Genomic DNA, 21,874 nt, shown 5'->3' on the forward strand with positions numbered 1-21,874 from the left:
TATATCAGACCCTAACATTGAGAAGAGTGATTCTCCCACTTTATTCTTGTTTTTCAAAATTGCTTTGGCTATTCTAGGCCCTTTCTCTTTTTCTTTCCTATATAAATTTTAGAAGAAACTCATCTAGGCCTATAAGGAAACTTGCTGAGATTTAGATAGGAATTGCATTAATATCGATCAGTTTTAAAATGGGACTATTTTTTTTCTTGCAGCAGAAGATTTTTAAAAAGCAGCTCTAAAGTCTTACCTGGTTAAAGTTATATTTTTACTTCCAGGCAATACAATCTATTTTTTTGGTTACAGAGAAGAAACTCTATGTGGAAAAGTTGGGGGGCTGTAGTTGGTATAAGATTTGCTATTAAACGGTGTTCTATCCTAGAATCCTGGAAGCTAAGCAGACTAGTAAGTGTTCAGAATGAGCTTCCCCGAAATGTGTCACTTTTATGTGAGAATCATTTTGTGCTCAAGGCAATTGAGACCCTGGTAGTTCAAGAGAAACCACTACCCCTCCCTTAGCTACCTAGAAGAATTTAAATTGGGGATGTTCCCCAGAAAAGAGTCATTACCAGAGATAAATTTTATTGACGTGGCGCCATCTGTGTGGCAGAGCAAATATCTAATTACCAAACATCTGCTCTTCCTCCTATTGTCCTTTGAATAACCTTCCTGTCCTTGGAAGCACCAGGCCCCTATCCCATTCCTTAGCTCAGGATGACATACATACCTCATTTTGTCTTTCTGTCTTCGAACCTCTTAAAGTACGTGAGGTTTCTGACCCTGCCATGTAGGTGGGGTTCCCATACATATGAAATTAAGTTTTTCTCTTGTTAATCTGCCTCATGTCACTTTAATTCTTAGACCAGCCAGAAGAACCTAGAAGGGTAGAGGGAAGATTTCTTCCTCCTCAACAGACTCAATGCTTTCAATTGGCTTCTTCAGGGCCCATTGTAGCTTAATTCATACATTGTTTTAGGAAAACAGAATAGAGATGTCTGAAGAGAAGTGGGTTATACTTCTTGAGTCTGTGAGAACCAAGTGTTTCCTTCCGCAAAATTGATCCTCCTCTCTACTTTGCCAGAGAAGGAAGATTGAGTGGACTTGAGGGATTATTGGAAGTAAACCTCCTACCAGCACCATCAGGAGCTGTTCTGAGGGCAGGGGAAGAAGTCGTGGTGGTGCACTAAAGGGAAGCTTTGTTGAAGGCCTTCCAACCTCCCCTCACTGCTCTTGTCTCCTCTTGTGTTTTCTTCATACTTCTTATCCATGAGGGAACCAGCTCTCAGCAACAGATCCTCCTGTCTTTACACCCTTTTCTTCAGTGTTAACACATCCTCCTAGTCACAACTTTAGTTCTCCAATCTGTTGTCTTATTTTTAGGCAGTGACCCAGATACTTGGCATGTTAACCTTCATTTTAGTTAACACCAGATGAAGCAATCTCAGTTCCCCTTCTGTCCTCATCCAAAAGTTGGCCCCAAACTAGTTCAACAAAATCTCTGATGTCTTTCTGGGCTGGGCTAAGCAATGTGTGCTCCTTTCGTGATATGATTTATACTGGCTCTGTGATGGGCACCACATCACATAGCTGCAAGCATTGCTAGGGAAGCATTTGATAAGAATGACTACTTATTCAAAATTTGCCCTCAGATTGTGGGAATGACTACGGATGACAGTTTTGGGGCATCCGCAGATGCTTTAAGGGGTTCTTTAACTCTGAATTTTATAGAGGCAATCAAAAGATTTGTTGAGAATGACTAACCTTACATGTGAAATGAGAACTGTATCCAGTTAACTGAACAGTTAATTATATCAGTTAATATTTAAATGTGGTATCAACACAATAAGCTTCAGGTGGCATCAGGTATGTTGTAACTTAAAATGCCTCTATCTTAGGGAATTAATGACAGCTTTAGATCTGGCTAAAGGAATGACTTTATCCGAGCTCGAAGACCTCTTTCCCTGCTCCTTCCCCCATTATCCTTATTCTATATTGCTTACCCATCCTCTCATATGTCCTCTGCCATGTTCCATTGGAATGGTTCTTTTTGGATGCAAACTGTAGCTGATGTGGTCATTGGGTCCAGTGTCCCCCAAGAGCTCACTCATGGTGACAGGCATGTCCAGGGCCTGAGGGCTGGAACCCAAAGGAGACAAGGGTGGAGTGTTGCTGAGCTAACCAAGCATCTATGTCCTCTCTATTTTCTCTCCTTGGACCGTGAGAGCACACAGCTGCCTTGCTTGGGACTACAAGCTCTGGTGCAGGGCCTGGGGCTATGGAAACAATAACACCCACGGGACTAAGCCATCACTTCTTTTCTTTGCTACGTTCACTTCCATCACCAGAGCAAAAACCACAGTCATCCTCTTCCCCCACCATTTCTGCCCAATCAATCACCTCTTCCTAGGCTCACCACACTCTCTCTCCTTACTTGCCCAAGGAAGAGGGGGTCTCTGTTGGGATGCACAGAGGGTCCTGAGTTTCTAGTGACACTACTCTGTCCTTCCTTGCCCCAAGCTCCTTCTGCTGATTGCAGAGAGTTCTCAGTTTGCAGGGGCTGTTTCTTTCAGTTCTGCTCTCTGCAGAAACTGGCCCAGCTGCTATTTGGGGGATGGTATCTCCCGCTGAGGTCTGCATGGACTCTGTCCCTGTAGGCTACAGGGATGAGAGTGATTTTTTTGTTTTTTTTAACATCTTTATTGGAGTATAATTGCTTTACAATGGTGTGTTAGTTTCTGCTTTATAACAAAGTGAATCAGTTATACATATACATATGTTCCCATATCTCTTCCCTCTTGTATCTCCCTCCCTCCCACCCTCCCTATCCCACCCCTCCAGGTGGTCACAAAGCACCGAGCTGACCTCCCTGTGCTGTGCGGCTGCTTCCCACTAGCTATCTATTTTACGTTTGAGAGTGGTTTTTAAGTCCTTGGCTTTTTGGTAGGAAGTGAGACGCTTTCACATTGAGTATAAGCTAAAACAGGTTTTCCCCCTCTGAACTGAGATCCTTGATACTTCCTGTGTTTGCAATAACAAACAGCCCTCCTAGCTGCTCCCGGAAATGGATTTGACTGTTTAACCCCTTCAGGCTCACCACGCAGGTGGGGCTCGGAGAGTGGGAGCTGGGGTGCTACCCTTTCAAGTAGGCTCCATCTACAGAGCACTTCCTATAACTCCCTTCCTGCTTTTGTAATCTTGGCAGGACAGAGCTGCCACCATTGCTCTTTGCCAAGCACTGTCTCTGCTCAGCGCCTCCTGTGCCCTCTCTACTTTCCCTCTTCCTTATAAAATCCTGCTGCCTGTTGAGGCTTCTCTCCCTGTATTTACAGCTGTCTGATCAGCTGGTAATTTACTTTCAATCAGTGCCAGATTGCGTTTCTCAGATTTGTATCTCTTTCATTTAGTGAGGAGCTTATTGCCTTTTTCCTTTTTACCATTCGTTTTACGTATTAGCTGCCATGTTGTGCTGATTAACAGTCCCTTAAGTATGAAGGTATATCCTGCCAGTTCAAGGGCACATTTGTCCAAAGCTAGGTCAGACTTACATCACAGCAGGTTCAGATGCCTGGGAATGGAGTAGAGTCTTTCCTAACCAGTCTTATGGCTCATGCCTTAAATCTTTCAGTTATCAGTGTCAAATCTAGATTTCTAGAAGCTTTCTATTATTTAATTCCAGCCAGGAATCATTTTCCTTGCAGGCTGCCTGTCAGGACCATCCTGAATCCTTAGAGGTGGGGGAAGGATGGTGGAGCCGTGTCTAGGTGTTCTGTCCCTAAGACTTGAGCCATACCCGGTTATAGAGGCTGCCTGATAAAGTCTGAAAAACTGTAGGCCAATAGCAAGGAGATTATTCTTGTGGCTCGTGAAGCTGGCTGAGTCAAGCGGAAGAGGAACTGGGGCAGGTGAGGGCAGATAGTCAACTGAGTGAAGGACAGATGGGCTGAGGGTCAACTGAGTCCCATCCACCCAGACTTTCCCCTGAAGCGCACCTTGGGCTGCTTCACTGGACAGGGGATGTGTCCTTAAATGACTGACATTAGTAATCTGTTGGTCTTTCTGCTTTTCTGAGAAAGACTCGCTTACTGGGACAGGATCAGGGCTGGAGCCCTTGACCCCTGCCCACCCTTAGCACTCCCTCCCTTTGTTTGACTCATCCCCAAGGGTATTCTAGGATTTCTCTAGAAGAGGGGCTTGCTGGTGACCATCTGCTTGAAGCAGGTAGGTAGGGTGATGGTTGATAGGAAACCTGTTACAAAGCTGCCCGGCATGGTGGGCAAACTTCTTATCCTTGTGAGAAAGGGTGGGAGAAAAGAGCAGCTCTGGAGGCAGACTGCCCAAGTTCAAGTCCCAGGAGCGCCACTTAGCTCTGTGATCCTGGACAAGGGTCGTAACCTTTATGTGCCTCAGTTTCCCCCCATATGAATGAAGGATAATAATTTGGGAGATCTGTCACTGGACTAGGGCCTGGAGAGGGGAAGGACTGGCAAAGGTGTGAGGGAAGAGCAGGCCCCCACCTAGATCTGTTCAGGGAAGGGGCACCTGGGGACACCAGGCAGCACAGGAGCCCACTGGGGGCCCTGGATCCTGGCTGAGGTTAGCAGCAGATGTGGGTCTGTCAGTTCTCGAGTGTTGTGCTAAGGCCCTGGGGCCAGGAAGGAGACTAAACTATACAAAGTGAGTTAGGCCCTCCCTGCTTCTCATGCCTCAGGATTACCTCTATGGCTTCATGAAAGTCAGATCTGAGGCCCCATCTTGGAGTTACTGAGATGAACATATCTGGAGGTTAACCTTCAATCTGAAGATCTTTACTGGGATGACCACAGGCTCTGATGGGAGGAGCTAGAGTCAGCAGAACCAGGGGAAATGAGGTGGAGCTCACGTTGGAATCAGCCTGCAAACTCTCACATCTCTGGACTGATTCTGACTGTATTCGTTTGCTAGGGCTGCTGTAACAAATTCGCACCAACTGGGTGACTTAACACAGTAGAAATTTGTTGTCTAACGGTTCTGGAGGCTAGAAGTCTACGATCAAGGTGTGGACAGGCTTGGTTCCTCCTGAGGCCTGGGAGGAAGACTCTGTCTCATGCCTCTTCCTTGATCCTGGTGCTTTGCTCCCAATCTTTGGTGTTCATGGGCTTGTGATATATCGCCCCATCTCTGCTTTCATGTTCACGTAGTGTTCTCTCTGTTGTGTGTCTGTCTCTGGGTCCAAACTTCTCCTCTTTATTGGAGTTAAAGATGCCATCATTATAGATTATGACCTCCTTTTTTTTTGGCCGCAGCATGCGGTGTGTGGGATCTTAGCTCCCCGACCAGCGGAACCCTTGCCCCCTGCATTGAGAGCATGGAGTCCCAACCACTGGACCTCCAGGGAAGTCCCATATGACCTCATTTTAACTTGATTTTCTCTATAAAGACCTTATTTCCAAAAAATATTACATTCTCAGGTACTGGGGCTTAGGGCTTCAGCACATCTTTTTTGGGGGAGAAAGAATTCAACCCATGATACTGACCAGGTGGGAACTGGATGGAGGATAGTAGAAGGTGAGTGGGAATCGTCTGAGAGCCCAAAATTGCTCAGGAAGGACATCTTGGCTCCTTCTGACATGCTTTCAAAACTCAAAATAACACTTGAAAATTTTTGAAAAAGAGAAAGAAAAACTCACAGTTATATCAAGAGATCCAATCTTGAGAGATAAGTAACTTTCAAAAAAAATTCTGATAACACAAGTGGAGGTGATCCTGAAGAAAGGAATGATTGTGTCTGCAAAGAGAGCTCTTTGGTGAGTTCTTATTGTAAAGGGTCGTGGGCAGAGGAGCACATAATCGAGAACAGATATAACCCGCAAAAGAAAACTGAGAGTGAAATGCATCTTACAAAAATACTTAGGGTGTTAAAATGGACTTTGTTACACAGGTGTAGAGCAAGGAGAACAAATGAGGCAGAGGTGATGGATGGTAACTAAACTTACTGTGATCATTTCACTACATATATATATATCCAATTATTGTGTTGTGTACCTTAAACTTATATAATGTTCTATGTCAAGTGTATCAATAAAACTGGAAAAGAAAAGAAAATGTTAATTGAGTAACTTAAAAAATGAGAAAGTGATTTTTGTTTTCAATAAATGAACTTTATCACAAAAAGTACCAAATGTAGAAGAGACACTGCATGGGGCAGAGGATATATGTCAGCAGATGATAATAGGCAGGTGTCTATTTTGTTCTGAATTCTTTAATAGAAAGAATACATCTGAAATTGTAAAGGCAGTTCAAAGATGGGCAAAAGGAAACATCCAAATATAGATGAGCTGACAGAAAGAAATCACATAGCTGTCTTAAATGAGTTCAAAAATTTACCCTAGACTAGGGGTTGGCAAATTTTCTTCTGTAAACGTGATATTTTAGGCTTCGTGGGCCATGTGGTCTAGGTTGCAATTACTCAAGTCTGCTTTTGTAGTGTGAAAGCAGCCACCGATAATTTGGAAATGAATAGGTGTGGCTGTGTTCTAATGAGACTTTATTTATAAAAACAGGCAGCTAGCCAGAATTGGGCTGGGCTGTAGTTTGTAGATCCCTGCACTGAAGCAATGACAACCCCAGAAAATGAAAAGAATTATTGTAGGTCATCTCTGAGGAAGCTTAAGGAAAGAGGAATCATCCAGAATCTGGAGAAGGGCCGAAAACAAAAAGGGGAGATTATTTTTCTTTTTAATTGAAGTATAGTTGATTTATAATGTTGTGTTAATTTCCGCTGTACAGAAAAGCGATTCAGTGATATATATATATATATATATATATATATACACACACACACACATTTTTTAAAAAAATTTTAATTAATTAATTAATTTATTTTTGCTGTGTTGGGTCTTCATTTCTGTGCATGGGTTTTCTCTAGTTGGGGCAAGTGGGGACCACTCCTCATCGCGGTGCACGGGCCTCTCACTATCGCGACCTCTCTTGTTGCGGAGCACAGGCTCCAGACGCACAGGCTCAGTAATAGTGGCTCACGGGGCTAGCTGCTCCGCAGCATGTGAGATCTTCCCAGACCAGAGCTCGAACCCATGTCCCCTGCATTGGCAGGCAGATTCTCAACCACTGCGCCACCAGGGAAGCCCCACACTCTTTTTAATACTCTTTCCCATTATTGTTTATCACAGGATATTGAATATAGTTCCCTGTGCTGTACAGTAGGACTTTGTTGTTTGTCCATCCTGTATATAATAGTTTGCATCTGCTGACCCCAAACTCCCAGTCCATCCCTCCCCCACCCGCACTCCCCCTTGGCCACCACATGTCTGTGCTCTATTTCTGTGAGTCTTTTTCTGTTTCATAGGTAGCTTCATTTGTGTCATATTTTAGATTCCACATATATGTGATATCATATGGTATTTATGTTTCTCTTTCTGACTTACTTCACATAGTATGATAATCTCTAGTCCCATCCATGTTGCTGCAAATGGCATTCTTTCTTTCTTTTTTTATGGCTGAGTAATATTCCATTGTATATATGTACCACATCTTCTTTATGCATTCCTCTGTTGATGGACATTTGGGTTATTTCCATGTCTTGGCTATTGTGAATAGCACTGCTGTGAACACAGGGGTGCATGTATCTTTTTGAATTAGAGTTCTGTCTGGATATATGCCCAGGAGTGGGATTGCTGAATCATATGATAATTCTATTTTTAGGTTTTTTGAGGAACCCCCATACTGTTTTCCATAGTGGCTGCACCAACTTACATTCCCACACCAACAGTGTAGGAGGGTTAAGGGGAGATTTAAAACCTGCGATCCACTTAGCGTCACACTTACTTCTGACACATTTTCAGAACAAATTATTAGATAATCCTATTCAACAAATGTTATTTGAACACCTACTTTGCACTGTTCTAAGTTCTCAGGGATAAACACAACAGGCATGGTTTTTGCCCTCAAAGAATTTTTTTAGTCTCAAAAAGAGAGAAAGTGCTTTTGTAAGAAGTGATTGCCGGGGTATTGAATGTCCTGAAAGGGGAAGAGCAAAGGGCAAATGGTTTAAGTGAGGGGATCTAACTTGGTTTAGGGGGTCAGGGGAGGCCTCCCTGAGAAAATTGAAATTTAAAGTTTGAGGAATTAGCCAGGAAAAGGGGACAAAGTAAGAAAGCATTCTAAACATAAGAAGGAGCTTGTGCAAAAGCCCAGCTTTGGAAAGAGTCCTCAAGGCAGTGAAGGAAACCAAAAGGGGTACAAGTGGCCAGAGGACCGATGAGAGAGAATGGGCAGGACCAGCCAGAGTGGTACGCAAGAGCAGGTTCAGGGCTATGGATTTGGTCATTTCCCTGGTACACCAGTCTAGCAACACTGGCAAATGTGGAAATGAAGTGATTATGACAGAACTGTGCTTTTCTTCAGCTCATAGTGGCTCCCAAAATCATCACCCCCTTTCCAGATGCCCTTGAGCCAGCCTCTTAGCTGTTCTTCCCACTTCCGGTCTCAGTTCCCTCCAGTTCGCTCCCCATTAGATACATCTCTAAAATTCAAATCTGATTATATCACAGCCACGCTTAAAAACCTTCAGTGGATTAACTACCATGGTCCTTGGGACTTTAGTGTAGATGGATATAATGACATTTAATTTACTCTTTTTAATGTCTTTGGGTGATAAATCCAATTTGTAGTTGGATGTAGAGTCTTTAATGGAATTCACATAAGCTCCCCCTGTAGTTATGACATCTAGAACTTGTGGCCTACAAGGTCTCTGTGTCAGGGGAACGTAAGAATAAAAGAATCATACTGGCTCTTAAATGACTTGGCCCAGAAGTGACATCACCTTCATTCACAGTCCATTGGCCACAGGAAGTCACATGGCCCCAACCCAATTACAAAAGAGTCTGGGAAAAGCAGGGGAGTACATGGCATATTTGGTGAGAACTGTCTTTGCCACAGTGTGTTATTGAGTTTATATCTGTCATAAAACATGGATGGTTAGGTAATATGCCTGATAAGAGAATTAATATTCAAAAATATCTCAACTGGGTAGAAGGATAAATCTAAACTAACAAAAAGATATTTAGGAGGATTCAGTATAAAATCTTATACCTAGGTGAAAGGTTGGACTTGATGACCACTAATATCCCCTTCTATGTCCAGATTCTATGACTGTCTCATTTATATATGTCACTGTTCACAGGATGAGCAATAACTAGAAAGTTTTAAATGATTCTTTTCAATGGTAATGCTCATCTAAGAATGCCACCATTCAATAAGCCACATGTATGTATCGATGTTTCTGCTCCTTGATTTTGTCCCTGAACTACCTTCAGCAGAGCATGGGTGGCTCTTGGAGCAGTGGAGATGAACTAATGCTTCTTCATTTACCTTCTTTTGTCTGGTGTCCCATATGACCAAAGGGAGCCTGTGAAGTATACAGCCAGATATAGAGAGGAAGAGGGAAGCAGCATTCATCATGCAATGATGCAGTGCTGATGGCCCATGTGGCCAAACCGTGGCTTTGGCCTCTTTGGCCCTCTGAGTGAACCAAGATTCAATGCTGTTTGAGGGCTTGCAGGGAGGAGAATAGGGCCACAGTTGTGTTGACCCCCAAATAATTCAATTCCAGTGGAAAATAGCAGAAGACTAGGACCCTGGCCCACAGAAATTCCTCCATGGTGATCTTATTTTTTAAAAAAAACCCATATCTGACCACATCACTCCACCAATACTCTCCAACTGTCCTTATAATAATATCCAAACTCTAGATCATGGCTTAAATGGTCTGATTCTTGCCCCTCACTCCAACTTCATCTCATATACTTGTTCTAATATTTATTTCTTGAGGGTAGAAACCTTTTCTTGTGCCCTGTTGCATCGACAATGTTGAGAACAGCACTTGGCATATACTTTAATAACTATCTGTTAAATAAATGAATCCAGATTTGACTTCCAAAGAACTTGACTGAATTCATGTAATGGAACCTCTCATCACTAAATTCTTAAGAATAATCCTTTTTTAGAAATTCCATCCCCATATCTGCATCATGCTTTGGAAATGAAAAGCATTAGTTTAATGAATGAGGGGATAGCTGAAGGAGTGAAGAATAATATTGAATATCATGTCCAGTTCAAACTCCTTGGGGGAATTTGGTTGGGAGGATGGAATTACCCAAGTTGGACTGTGCCCAGTGCACCAGGCTTAAGTTATTGGATAAGAGTACATTAGAAAAATGAATTTTGGCAGCCAACAAAATATTCTCTTTATGTGGAAGTAAGTGACCTTGGATTTAGTTTCTTTTAAAGACTGGTTTTCTCTGGCAGGGGCAAGAGATGATACCTTGAAGGAGCCAGGATTCTGTAATGACAGGGGCAGTACCAGGAAACTTGGGGGTGGTTGTCCTGCGTCCATTTCTCAGCATCCATGAGAGTAGGAATGTGATGGTCCAAATCTGCTTCTTGTTTTGCCAGTATTTGGTCTCTTCATCTGGAGAATCACCCATGATTGTAGCTGACTGTATTCCAAGATTCGTGAACCGTGGCACCTGAATCAGATACCTATGGATAAAAAGAAACCATTTATTTATTCCTTTCTTCTTTCTCTCTTCTTACTGCCCTGTTTAACTGTCCCAAATTGTCAGCAAATGAGTCAAGTGTTCAGCGTTTTTTTTCACAGAGACTGAGTTTGGAAAAGCTGATACAGTCCATCATACTGTTTCTCAGCGAGTTTACCGTGACATTCTGGGATTTTGAAAAGACATCTTTTCTGTGTCAAGCCATCCTAGGGTAGCTTATACTCCTTTGTTCATTTTTGGCAAGACAGATGGAGGACAGGGCAGTAACACAGCAGGATGAAAGGGAGAGAGTGGCGGGATGAAGGGTGTAGACACGGACGTTGGCAGTGGAGGGTGCGGATGAGGCAGAGGGTAAAACAGCAGGGAGGGCTGAGCGACCTCCTTGTCTGAACTGCTCCATATTCCGGCATGTCCCTAAAACTGGAAAAGAACTTAAACAGTGGAGGCCTTCTCTGAGGTATTTACAGTCTTTGCTAATAATGTCATAAATAATCACCTTTATCGTGAAACTAAATAGAGTATGTAATGCCAGTCATGGTGGGGTTTGGAGGAAAACACCCCAAAACACCTCCCCTACCAGCCTGGTCTGGTGCCTACAAGCTCTGCTCCCATCCTTTCTTTGCGCAAAAGCCCTGTCTCTCAAAGCCCCTGTGAAAATGCTGGCATTCTTCCTGGGAGGGGAGGGAGGTCAGCTGACTGGAATGGGGTCGGTGTTATTTGGCTGTCGGCTAAGAATTCAAGAGATTGTAGCTAGAGAGTTTGGAATGGGGGCGGGGAGGTGGGGTGGCAGCTGCAATTGCTTTCACACTGGAGAGCTCTGGGGTGGCAAGAGCAACAATAAAAGACACCTGTTTGGGGCCAACAAGGTGAGTCAGAAGATTAGTGGCAACAGGTGTGAGCTACAAGAGGCCCATTGCTTTGCTTCTCCCCTTCAGATCTCCCACAAGAATATCTCCTGTGGCCACTCTGATGGGACACGTGCAGGGAAGGGAACTCTGGGAAATGCAGTTCTGCCTCACCAAGTGGACACTTATCAAGTCAGCCCGCCAGGCCAGCTGCTTCCACATCCTGCAGACTTTCCATGACACCACATCGCCCCTCTCCAAATGGCCTTCTAAGTTATTTGTTCATTCTTCCTAGTTCAGCCTGGTTTAAGTATTGATACCACAGGCCTCGAGCAGGGTTAGTGCTGGGGGCAGCATGGAGGCGAAAGACTCGGAGGTTAGTGTCTTCTCGGGGAGATCCAAGCACAGATGAAACTCCAGCTGCAAAGGAAAAGGGTCTCATCCTTGGGGTGCATAGAGTAGGGGTCAGGCATTTTGTTTTTCATTACCCCTAGCCCTCCAATACCTCCTTCTCACATAGCCAGCCACCAGGTGCACTTATGCAGTTTCTGTCCTGCACAAAAATGTCCGACCAAGGAGGAATATAGCCCTACTTCTCTCATTGTGTTCACAAGTGCTTCAGCCTTGAGGGATAAAAAATGTTTCCGATCCAAGGCCCTGAAGGAGGCACATTTTTACAGTTTGCACAAAGGCACTGGATGTGTAGCTGCGCCCCTTGAGTCACCTGCCTGTAGCTGTCTCACATTTTTTTTTTTTTTCTTTTCATTTGGGAAAGCCGAGCCAGTGTGGTGCGCCTGGACTTCACAGATTGCCCTCATCAGATGAGCTCAGCTCCTGGCCTTCCTGTCTGGAGCCTGAGTGCACCTCCAGGTGAGGAAGGTAAGAACTGAGAGGAGGAAAGTCCTCCCAAAGCATCGGTACAATGATACCTTCATTATGATTTTGAAGAGTTTCTCCTTTTCTTTTTGAGGATCAGCAGAGCATTTCAATCAGAAACTGAGCTTGATAGAGGAGGATTTGGGGTGTGTGTGTGTGTAGGAAGTGAGGCGATAGAAGCACATTTTCAAAGAACCAACTTCCCATCAAGATGAGGGGCAGACTGTTGACTGATTTTAGCTACATACAGTCTGTGAGCTCATAGAATAGGAATGTGCCTTATCAGGATAGCTTAGTACCTGATAGCTTAGTATCTACTGAGGATGCTTCTTTCTTTCCTGCTGCCTGTCATGGCTCAGACCCACCTGCTTTAGCACTTCCAGCCTTTTGCTCTGATGTCCCTCTGAGCTTTTGCTTTGGCCCTTATAGCCTGGCACACTCCTGGTGGTGCTATTATGGGATGGCTAACTGGAGCTGGTTTTGGACAAGTCTTCATATTTCCTTTTAAGCATCAAATGAAATACTGAAAGTATGTAATGCTTGTGATTAAAATTGTAGTGGAAAGTACAACTGGCCCACAGCAGATTCTGCTCTAAGAATCTAAAAGAGATAAAGTAGTCGGCTAAAGAGCAGACGTACATTGTTCTCGAGGCTTTCTGATGTAGACGCATGAATCATCATTACGTGGTGGGCACTTTGTGCTATTTAGGGGTCCAGGTCTGGAGCCATTCACATACTCGCATCTGTAGACCCAACCCCAAGTAAAACTATGCCATTTAGGAAGTCTGTTCTTCTGTTCCTGGAATTCTTTTTATCTGCATCCCTTTCTATCCTCTCTGGAACTTCATAATTCTTTACTCTTTTTTGCAACGTGGAAAAATACAAATAATCATAGTTAGTTAATGTGTGTCACATACTTGGCATGTACAAGGCATTGTGCTAGCACTTTACATAAATTGAATGCTATTATCCAATAAATATTTATATAGGACTTATTATATATTAGAAGATGTTCCAGGTGCTCGGGATATGGAATAAAGCAGACAAAAATCCCTTCTGGGGCTTCCCTGGTGGCTCAGTGGTTGAGAGTCCGCCTGCCGATGCAGGGGACACGGGTTCATGCCCTGGTCCGGGAAGATCCCACATGCCGCGGAGCGGCTGTGCCCGTGAGCCATGGCCGCTGAGCCTGCGCGTCCGGAGTGCGTGCTCTGCAACGGGAGAGGCCACAGCAGTGAGATGCCCGTGTACCGCAAAAAAAGAAAAAATCCCTTCTGTATGGAATTTACATTCCAAAGGGAGATAAAGAGAATTTAAAGAGGAAACTATATGATAAAGGTGATGATAAATGCATTGTAGAAAAATAAAATGAGGAAGCGTACTAGGAAGTGTCGGTGAGCGTTGGGGAGCAGACAGTGTGGCTATTTTAAGTAGGGCGGATGGCAACACTAAAAGCTGATCTGCGTGACAGCTCTGTAAGACAGATAATACTGCTATCCTCATTTCACAGATGACACTGAGGCTTAGAATATAAAAACTTTTTCTCAAGAGTAGATCTACCCGCTCTTCTTCCGCCAGAGTCTATCTCTCCCAGAAGCATTTGCTATAACTTCCTTCCTAGCTGTAGAATGCAAAGCAATTGTACACAGTTGAGGAATTATATCAGCAGCGGCTATGCCAAAAGTGTGAGAAAGAGATGTTCCGTTTCTTGTGGCTCCTACAATCACGATGGTTTAGCTGACTTGCTTACCTTGTCTCCCTCTTGAGATAGAACAGACCTCTCTGCGTGATGCTCGGCAGGGTTCTATGGCCATAGAACTAAGACTTCAAAAACAAAAAAATCTCAGCCAATTTTAAAAAATAGACTTTCTTATTTAGAGCAGTTTTAGGTTTGCAGCAAAATTGAGCGGAAAGTACGGAGAGTTCCCACACCCTGCCCCCATTCCCACCCTGCCAGCCTCCCCCACTATTGACATCTGCCTAGTCTTTTATTTACAAGGGTAACTTCTTCCCTGTCCTGTTCCTTTCTCATGTATTGAATCTTGGCTGCAGGTTCAAATACTATCACTCACTGGGTGCCGAGGCCCCGATTCACACCTGGGCTGCCCCATGCATCAGGGGCCAGCTGTTCTCTCTCTTCGCAAGGAGGACGCAGTGCAGGCAGAGGAGGTCAGAAGGACATGCAGGAAACGCGGACGGACAGATGGCTGCGTTCCTGAGTGCTTGCAGGGCCGCGAGCTGCTGCAGGTCTGAGGCCATCCCCGCCTCATAGCCCTGTCAGTTCCACCAACCTTCTCCTCCCCGGCCAAGGTTGTGCAATTTTCTAGGAATTTCTCAGCCCTGGGTTTCCCCTTTTGCTTTTCAGTTTCTCATTGTGAGTCAGCTCATCTTGCCCTCCAGACTTGCCTAAAAACTCCATATTGGATGTTGAGCGGTGAATAAATTCCTGCCTGCTGCCACGTGCTGAGTCACCAGGGACTCCTTACTGACTCCTGGCTGCCTTTTGGGCTGGGGGGCTTGCCCTAGGGCTGAGAGGAAGCAGCGGGCAGCCGGATAACCACACCTTCAGGCAGAGGCACTTCTGAGACGCCCTCCTCCATCCTCCGGGTGAAAATGTGTCATCAGCCAGGCGGGTGGGAGAGGTGCGTGGGCTGGCGTCGGGGGGGTGGGGGTGGGGTGGGGGTGGTGGGGGTGGTGGGGGGGTAGGGTGGGGGGGGGTGACATCATGCCCGATCTTTCCTGCCAGATTGGAGGGGAGGTCATGCGTAAGCTTGACTTTTGAGGGAAAAGGAGGTGGAGTCATTGATGAGTTTCTGTACTTGAGAGTCAAGGGATGAGGTCACATCTGGGTTTGTCTTCTTTGGAAGAGTGAGGTCATGCTGCTGTTTCCCCTATTTTGGGTCCTGGAGTGAGGAGACAGGGTACACTGTGCTAGGATTTGCCTTCTTTAAGAGGCTGGGGAGGTTAGGAAGCTGCAGTGCCTTCACAGGGAAGAGCTTGCTTCTCTCTGGGAAGGTGCCTGAGGAAGCAGCCCTCTGGGGCAGCACAGTGTTGGAGAGCTCTGCTGTTCTGCTCGGGAACACCCAAGGCCACACTATGATTTTCATAGGCCCCTTCCTCCATGAAAAAGAAATTAAGAATTTTCTTTTATGAGTGTGTTGGTGTAGAGATGAATAGAATCCAGACTGGAATCATTATCACATATGCCTTATATTCATTTTCTTCTGATTTTAAAAGAAAATGAAAACATTCTCGTGGGTCTCTAAAAGGTTTCATGGGCCTTAGGCTCTCTCTGCCTAATGGATAAATTAGCCCTGAGGTTAGGGGTCTCCTCTTCTTCAGAAAGGAATCTGGGGCTGGAGCAAAACACACAGGGCACCGTCAGCTCCCCACCCTCACTTTGCCTGACTGAGATGCTCTGCCGGGACCTGGGCTATGAGACCGCACAGAACGCAGCCTGTCTTCTTGTGCAGACAGGGACTGAGCAGAAGCAGAGTGGTCCACCAGGCAACAGGCTTGCTTAAGAGGACTGACGTCCAGTGAACTGCCCTTACGCTAAGTACATAATTCATCCAAGAGCAGATACTAGTCATCTCCTCAGGCAAAGGCAGAGATCCACGGGGGCAGGATTTGGAAATTCGTGTCAGGTGATCAGTGTTGAGGAAGCCATGTAAGGTAGGAGTGATCACATACTGTATTCACATTCATTCATTCAACAAATGTTTATTGAACATCAGCTATGTGCTAAGCATGAGGCCTTGGGGGTTACAAGTTCTGACACTCATGGAACTTTCATAAATATTATACCCTGTACATTCTCCAAGGCATCTATTATAGCCACAGATAAGTGGGGATAAAGGGGAGGGAGAAAACCATTAAGTTGTGAGAAGCCATGTCACCTACTACCTGCCAGCGGCCTGATGTGCGTTGTCCCTTGATCCTCCTCACCACCCCATGAAGCACAAACGTAAAGGTACGTGCATGCCTCTGGTTGAGATACGTGCAGCGTCACTATGGGTGCCACACCTGAAGTGTGATTGCCTGCCCCAGACACACTCAGCAACTGGGCACAGCAGCCAGTAGAACATGGAATGAGAGGTCTGCTGGGCAGGAAAGTTCTGCAAATGGAAGTCAAGTTTCAAGGAGCAAACCTAGCTGGGGTCAAAATCCTGGGATGTACAGAACAGGAATCTCAGATCAGCCAGTCTCCTTCAGGCGGGCACCAATGATCTGGGCACACGCAGTTCTGGAAGCAGGGAGTCAGAAACCACGGCCCTGGAGGCCTGGACCCAAGCGAGGTGAACACCAGTCCTACAGAGGGAGCTGTCTGCTCCTGACTTGTTTTTGCCATGTGCTGGTGTGTGTGTGTGTGTGTGTGTGTGTGTGTGTGTGTGTGAACATCAACTGGGGCACAGGGAACTGGATTCCAGGTATTCACAGGAGCCAGGAATCTAGCAGTTTCTGGATGAACCCTGTTGCCTCCTGAGGCAGGGTTAGATTATTGTGTTGACCTCTCAAAAATGTGAAATTGCTCGTTCGTTTTACACTGCCATAGCATCTACTGATTGAAATGATCGAAAATGTACTTAAAAATAATACAAACAGGTATTTTCCTTCACAGGCTTCTTCTACTGTCCTTGTTTTTCTCTTATATACTGAGACTCACGTATAACCCAGTCCTGCCCCACCTAGGCTTGGTCACATAATAGTAACTCAACGGAATAATATGCTGAGACCCATAGTTGCTATCATCTGTCCATTAACTAACCTCTATTTCTGCTTCTAAGCCCAAACCCCATTACCCACCCAAGTCACTTTAGAAATAGATTATTTTTTCTTCTTTCCCCTCTAAGTATCTGACCAAACCAAGAGCATGTGAGTCTTTGGATGAGATCCAGTCTTCCCAATCTGTATGGTCTTCCCTCCCTCCCTCTCTCCCTCCCTTCATTCCTCCTTCCTTCCTTCCTCCCTCCCTCCCACCCTTCCCCCCTTCCTTCCTTCCTTCCCTCCTTTCCTCCCTTCCTTCAGAGTAGTAAGTAGAGTACATAGAACGTAATTTAATCTGTTTTAGTTGATAACGAAAATCCTTCTGGAAATTCAGATTCACCATTAGGAATTATTTTCATTGGATAGAATGGTGAATATTCATGTATGAAGCCTATAGACTAGTCTGAATTGATAAATCCTTGAGAAATGTCCTGAAAGTTGGTGATGAGCAACCCTCAATTTATAGTCACTTTTTTTGTGATTTCCCATTTTCTCCTAAAAATCAAAGGCAGACGAATTTCTGATTAACTGAAGTTTCTGGTTATTTGGTCTCTGGTTAAAGCTTTCTTTGCCACTTTCTTCTTGTCTTTTCCTGATACATCTGGGTTAAAATATTAGGAAGACCCTAACAAAGGAAAAGCCCTGCTCTTTATAAACCATCCACATATTTGTCTGCAAGATCATCTTCATGTTCATAATTATCTCTAGTTGAAAACATTTTATCTTGATTAATTAAAGCACTTCTGCTGCTACCAACAGCAGGGAAGAGTCTCTGGAAAGGACTACAAAGTCACTTGGCCTCTCTAAAACCTCTACTGTCCACAAGTCTAGACAAGCACGTGTCTACCACCACTTTAATATTTTATCTAGCATAGCAGAATTGTGGCAATTACATACTTTCAATTGCTTCTGTCTCACTTGAACTCTACCCACATAATTAACAACCTCAACTTTTAAAAAATGCTTTTCTGTTTTAAATTCCATATATTTTCATTGTAGAAAATTATAAAATACAGAGAAACATAAAGAAAAGTACAAAGATCACCCTTAATCATACTACTAAGTGATAAACATTAACATTTTGGTGAATACCCCTCAAGTATTTTTTTTATTGACACAATTTTTTATATTCAACTTAAATCTTACATTTTAATAGGGATTTGTTATTTTTCCACTAAAAAATATATCACAGATATTTGTTCCATGAAGGTAAGTATTCATATACAACGTGACGTTTAATGGCTATGTAGTGTCCAGTTGTGTAGATGTATCATGATTTAGTTAATAAATCTATTGGGAACCACAATTAGGTTGTTGTCATTTGTTTTTTTCACTGTTGTATGTAATAGAGACATAGACAGCCTTGTACATAGATCTTTGCAAGAAATCCCAATTACTTCCTTATGGCAAATTCCCAGAAATGGAAGAGTTGGCTGACAGGGCTTAAACATTTTCAAGTCTTTTGCTAAAATACTGCCAACCTTGTCTGCAGAAAGAATGTACCAATACTAGTGAGGCTGAACACTGTTTTACATGTTTAATTGGCCATTTGTATGCGAGCCTTAGGGAATGGTTCATTAATGCCATCTACTCAATTTCCTAATGTGATGGCTATCTTTTACTTATTGGTTTGTAGGTGAGCTAATTGTTATGTAGTTTCCACTGTCAGATCATTTCCAAAAATAAATTTTATGGCAATGTTTGTTTTATACACTTCTTTTTTGTCACCTTCTCTAAGAAGGTTATGGAAAGTGAATGCATGTTAAAAACCCGCCAGATTACTTTGCTTCCAAATTTGCAAGTAATGTTTCTCCTAAGTCTACGCATATAATTATTCTGTTTTGAAATTTTGCAGTGACTCCTTTTCACCTTCAGGATGAAAATGAAACTCACCAGAAAAAAGCAACATACCTGATCTAGCAGCAGATTTCTTCTGGAGCTGTGCTGTTCAATACACACTAGATCTGATGTTAAGCATTCTCATCACACACAAAAAAGAATAACAGAGTGCAGGAGGAAACTATTAGAGATGATTGATATGTCTGTGGCATAGACTGTGGTGATGAGTTCACAGCTATACACTTATCTCCAAACTTATCAAGCTGTATACATCAATTATGCACAGCTTTTTGTATGTCAATCATACCTTAATAAAGTGGTTTAAAAACACAGTAGCCACTAGCCACATGTGGCTACTTAAATTTTAAAAATGAAACAAAATTAAAATTTCTGTTCCTCACCTGCTCGACAGCCACACATAGTGAGTGGCTAACTTTTTGAATAGCGCCGATATAAAACTTTTCCATCACCACAAATGGTTCTGGACACAACTGATCAACAGTTTTAGCTTTTTCCAGTTCCTGTATCTGCTCTCTTCTATACCTCCTAGCCTCAACGTAGAATGCCCTTCTCCTTTTCTTTGTCTGATTCCCACATACCCTGCAGATCAACTTTCACCTACTCTGGAGAAGTGTCTCCTAACCACTCATGTCTCCAGCCTGGATTGCATGCCCTTCTGTGGCCCATTGGAGCCCTGGGCATAGAATGCCCACTACAGTCAACTGCAGATGTCGGTTCACTGGTCCTTGTCCTCTAGCAGCTCGCCGAAGGAAGAGTATGTCTTCAACTTCTGATTCCCCAGGACCCAGCTTTGTTTCTGAAAAATGGACAAAGCTTAGTGTATGTTGAATAAATGGTCTGCCCATCATTTGCCCCCATCCTGTACAAATGCAGTGGTTTATTCTTAAAAATTCTCAAGAACTAAAACGTATACCAAAAGAAGTAGTTAAGGAACAATGTATTTATTTTAGGAATACAGTTATTAACTGTAATAAAGTAATGAAATCCATGGGCATGCTTTATGAACCGCTTCATAAAAGATAGTTACAATAGCAATACTATAACCTTTCTCCTGATAGAGATATAGACATATTACCTTTATACTTCAACAAATATACATCATTGGAATAATTACAAACCATTTCCTCTTAATAATTCTCATAAAACATAAAAGCTTTTCTGTTATCCTTAGTCTTCCCGAATCTCTCTGGGTTCTTCATCTCCTGTTCCTTCTAAAGTGACAGAATATTGCTTGAGAATGTACATTTGTGAGCACCAGGTCCAGTGTACTTTTTAATCTTTTAATTTAAAAAATCACAATTCATATATATTTCTTAGAGAAAAAAATAAAGTACTGATACAGGTAAAAACTAAAGGATAACTCACTCATAATCCCATCACCAGATGACAACCTCTGCTTGCATCTGACATATAATTTCCTTTGCTTTTTCTCTATGAACAGATTGGTTTTTGTTTCTTGCAAAAGTGAGATCATACTGACCTTAGATTTTAATTTTTTCAATTAACACATCATAAATAAGTTTATCAAGAAATATGTCTGTAACATTATTTTAAATGTCTATCTAGTATTTAAAATAACACTGTCCGCTTTTGGGAAGCTTAGATCGTTTCCAATCTTTTTTTTTTTTCTTCTTGTTAATAGTGCTGTGACGGCTCTCCTTCTGACTAAATGCTTTCCAGGGATCTATAGATCTGAATGTGTTCTCCTCCAAGGCAGAAACGAGGAAGGACCTTCTTTTGGGGCTGTAGAGAGAAGAGGTGATTACAAACCCGCCCAGGCCAACCCAGAAACAAACCAACCAAATTAATGGGTCAGTGGACCACTGTTGGTGGATTCCCTAGAAAACCGTCTGAGGTAAAGCTTACCTGCTAATGCTTCTCTGGGAGGTGCAATGGCAAGGTCGTGAAAATGAGGGAAAAAGAAAAGCAAGGCAGGGAAGGAGGAAAGCAAGTACTTGCTAACGAGTTGGTCACAGCTTCATGGTAAAGCACAGCTGGCTTCTTGGTGACATGGGACAGCTCTGGCAGGGCATAACAAACAACCGAGCCTCGGAATGGTCCATAGCAGGGAGGATCCCTGGGTCTCCTTTCTCTCTTTGGTTCAAGTAAACCCCGCCGGCATGAACTCCCCCTCACTTCCAGGTTCTGTCACCTGGTCAGCTCTGGACAGCGGTCACTATGGGGCGGTGTTTCCTCTAGGTCTGAAAGTGGTTGGACGAGCAAGGGACTCCCTGGGTGTAGTCAGGGTGAGCATGGGTTACAGAGATGCTTCCACCATGGCAGGCTCACGGGGTCCTGGCAGAACCTGAGCCTCACCCTGAGAGAGGCAGGAAGTGCAAATAAACTAAGAAGTGGTACCAGCAGAGGAGGCGGATAACCTCTGGCTTTTCAACCTGTAGCTTTCCCAGTAGGCCTATGGTTTTGAGAAAAAAGGGATTCTGCAGAGAGCTAGCCACGTGAAACACCAAGTCCCATTCCCCCCAGGAGGTAGGACAGGAATGCAGCATTGTGAAGAATGGGGAAAGGAAATTCAATTCTGTGGGCAGGAAAGCTCCACCTTTCCTCTGGGGACAGAAAAAGAGCAAGAGGTCAGACGGGGACACTCGGCTGAGTCCAACCACGTTCTCCTCTGCATCTTCTGGTCTGGACCATCCAGCCCACGTGACTCAAGCCAGCAGCCAGGCTCAGCCAGGAGCCGGCTTCGGAGAGGGTGGGCAGATGCAAACTGTACACCTTGTTGTGCCCTGAGACCCACAGCACCTCCAAATGAGCAACCCCAAACCACAAGGGGCAGAGGCAGAGGGGGGAGGTTTTGACTCGAGAATGACACTAAGAGTTCAGTTTAATTGAGTGGTTTCCTTTATGACTTTCCAGACTCTAAACAAGGCAAGTTTCCCACAATCAGCTGGTCTATTAAAAAAATGGCAGCAAAGGAAGAAACTAGGGTGTGAAAGAAGAGGAAGAGGCAGGGACAAAGGA

General features: G+C 43.9%; 1 long non-coding RNA gene across 1 annotated transcript in view; it reads left to right on the forward strand.

Annotated features, from left to right (window-relative positions):
- The window catches only part of LOC117202292 (uncharacterized), a 52,638-nt gene that overhangs the window by 21,737 nt on the left and 9,027 nt on the right, over positions 1-21,874 (forward strand). The window contains exons 2-4 of the long non-coding RNA XR_007479075.1: positions 12,171-12,274; positions 18,891-19,714; positions 20,538-20,750. This is a non-coding gene — a long non-coding RNA (uncharacterized LOC117202292). The remainder of the gene's footprint in view (positions 1-12,170; positions 12,275-18,890; positions 19,715-20,537; positions 20,751-21,874) is intronic.

Source organism: Orcinus orca, chromosome 1 (assembly GCF_937001465.1).
Source record: "Orcinus orca chromosome 1, mOrcOrc1.1, whole genome shotgun sequence".
Classification (NCBI taxonomy): domain Eukaryota; kingdom Metazoa; phylum Chordata; class Mammalia; order Artiodactyla; family Delphinidae; genus Orcinus; species Orcinus orca.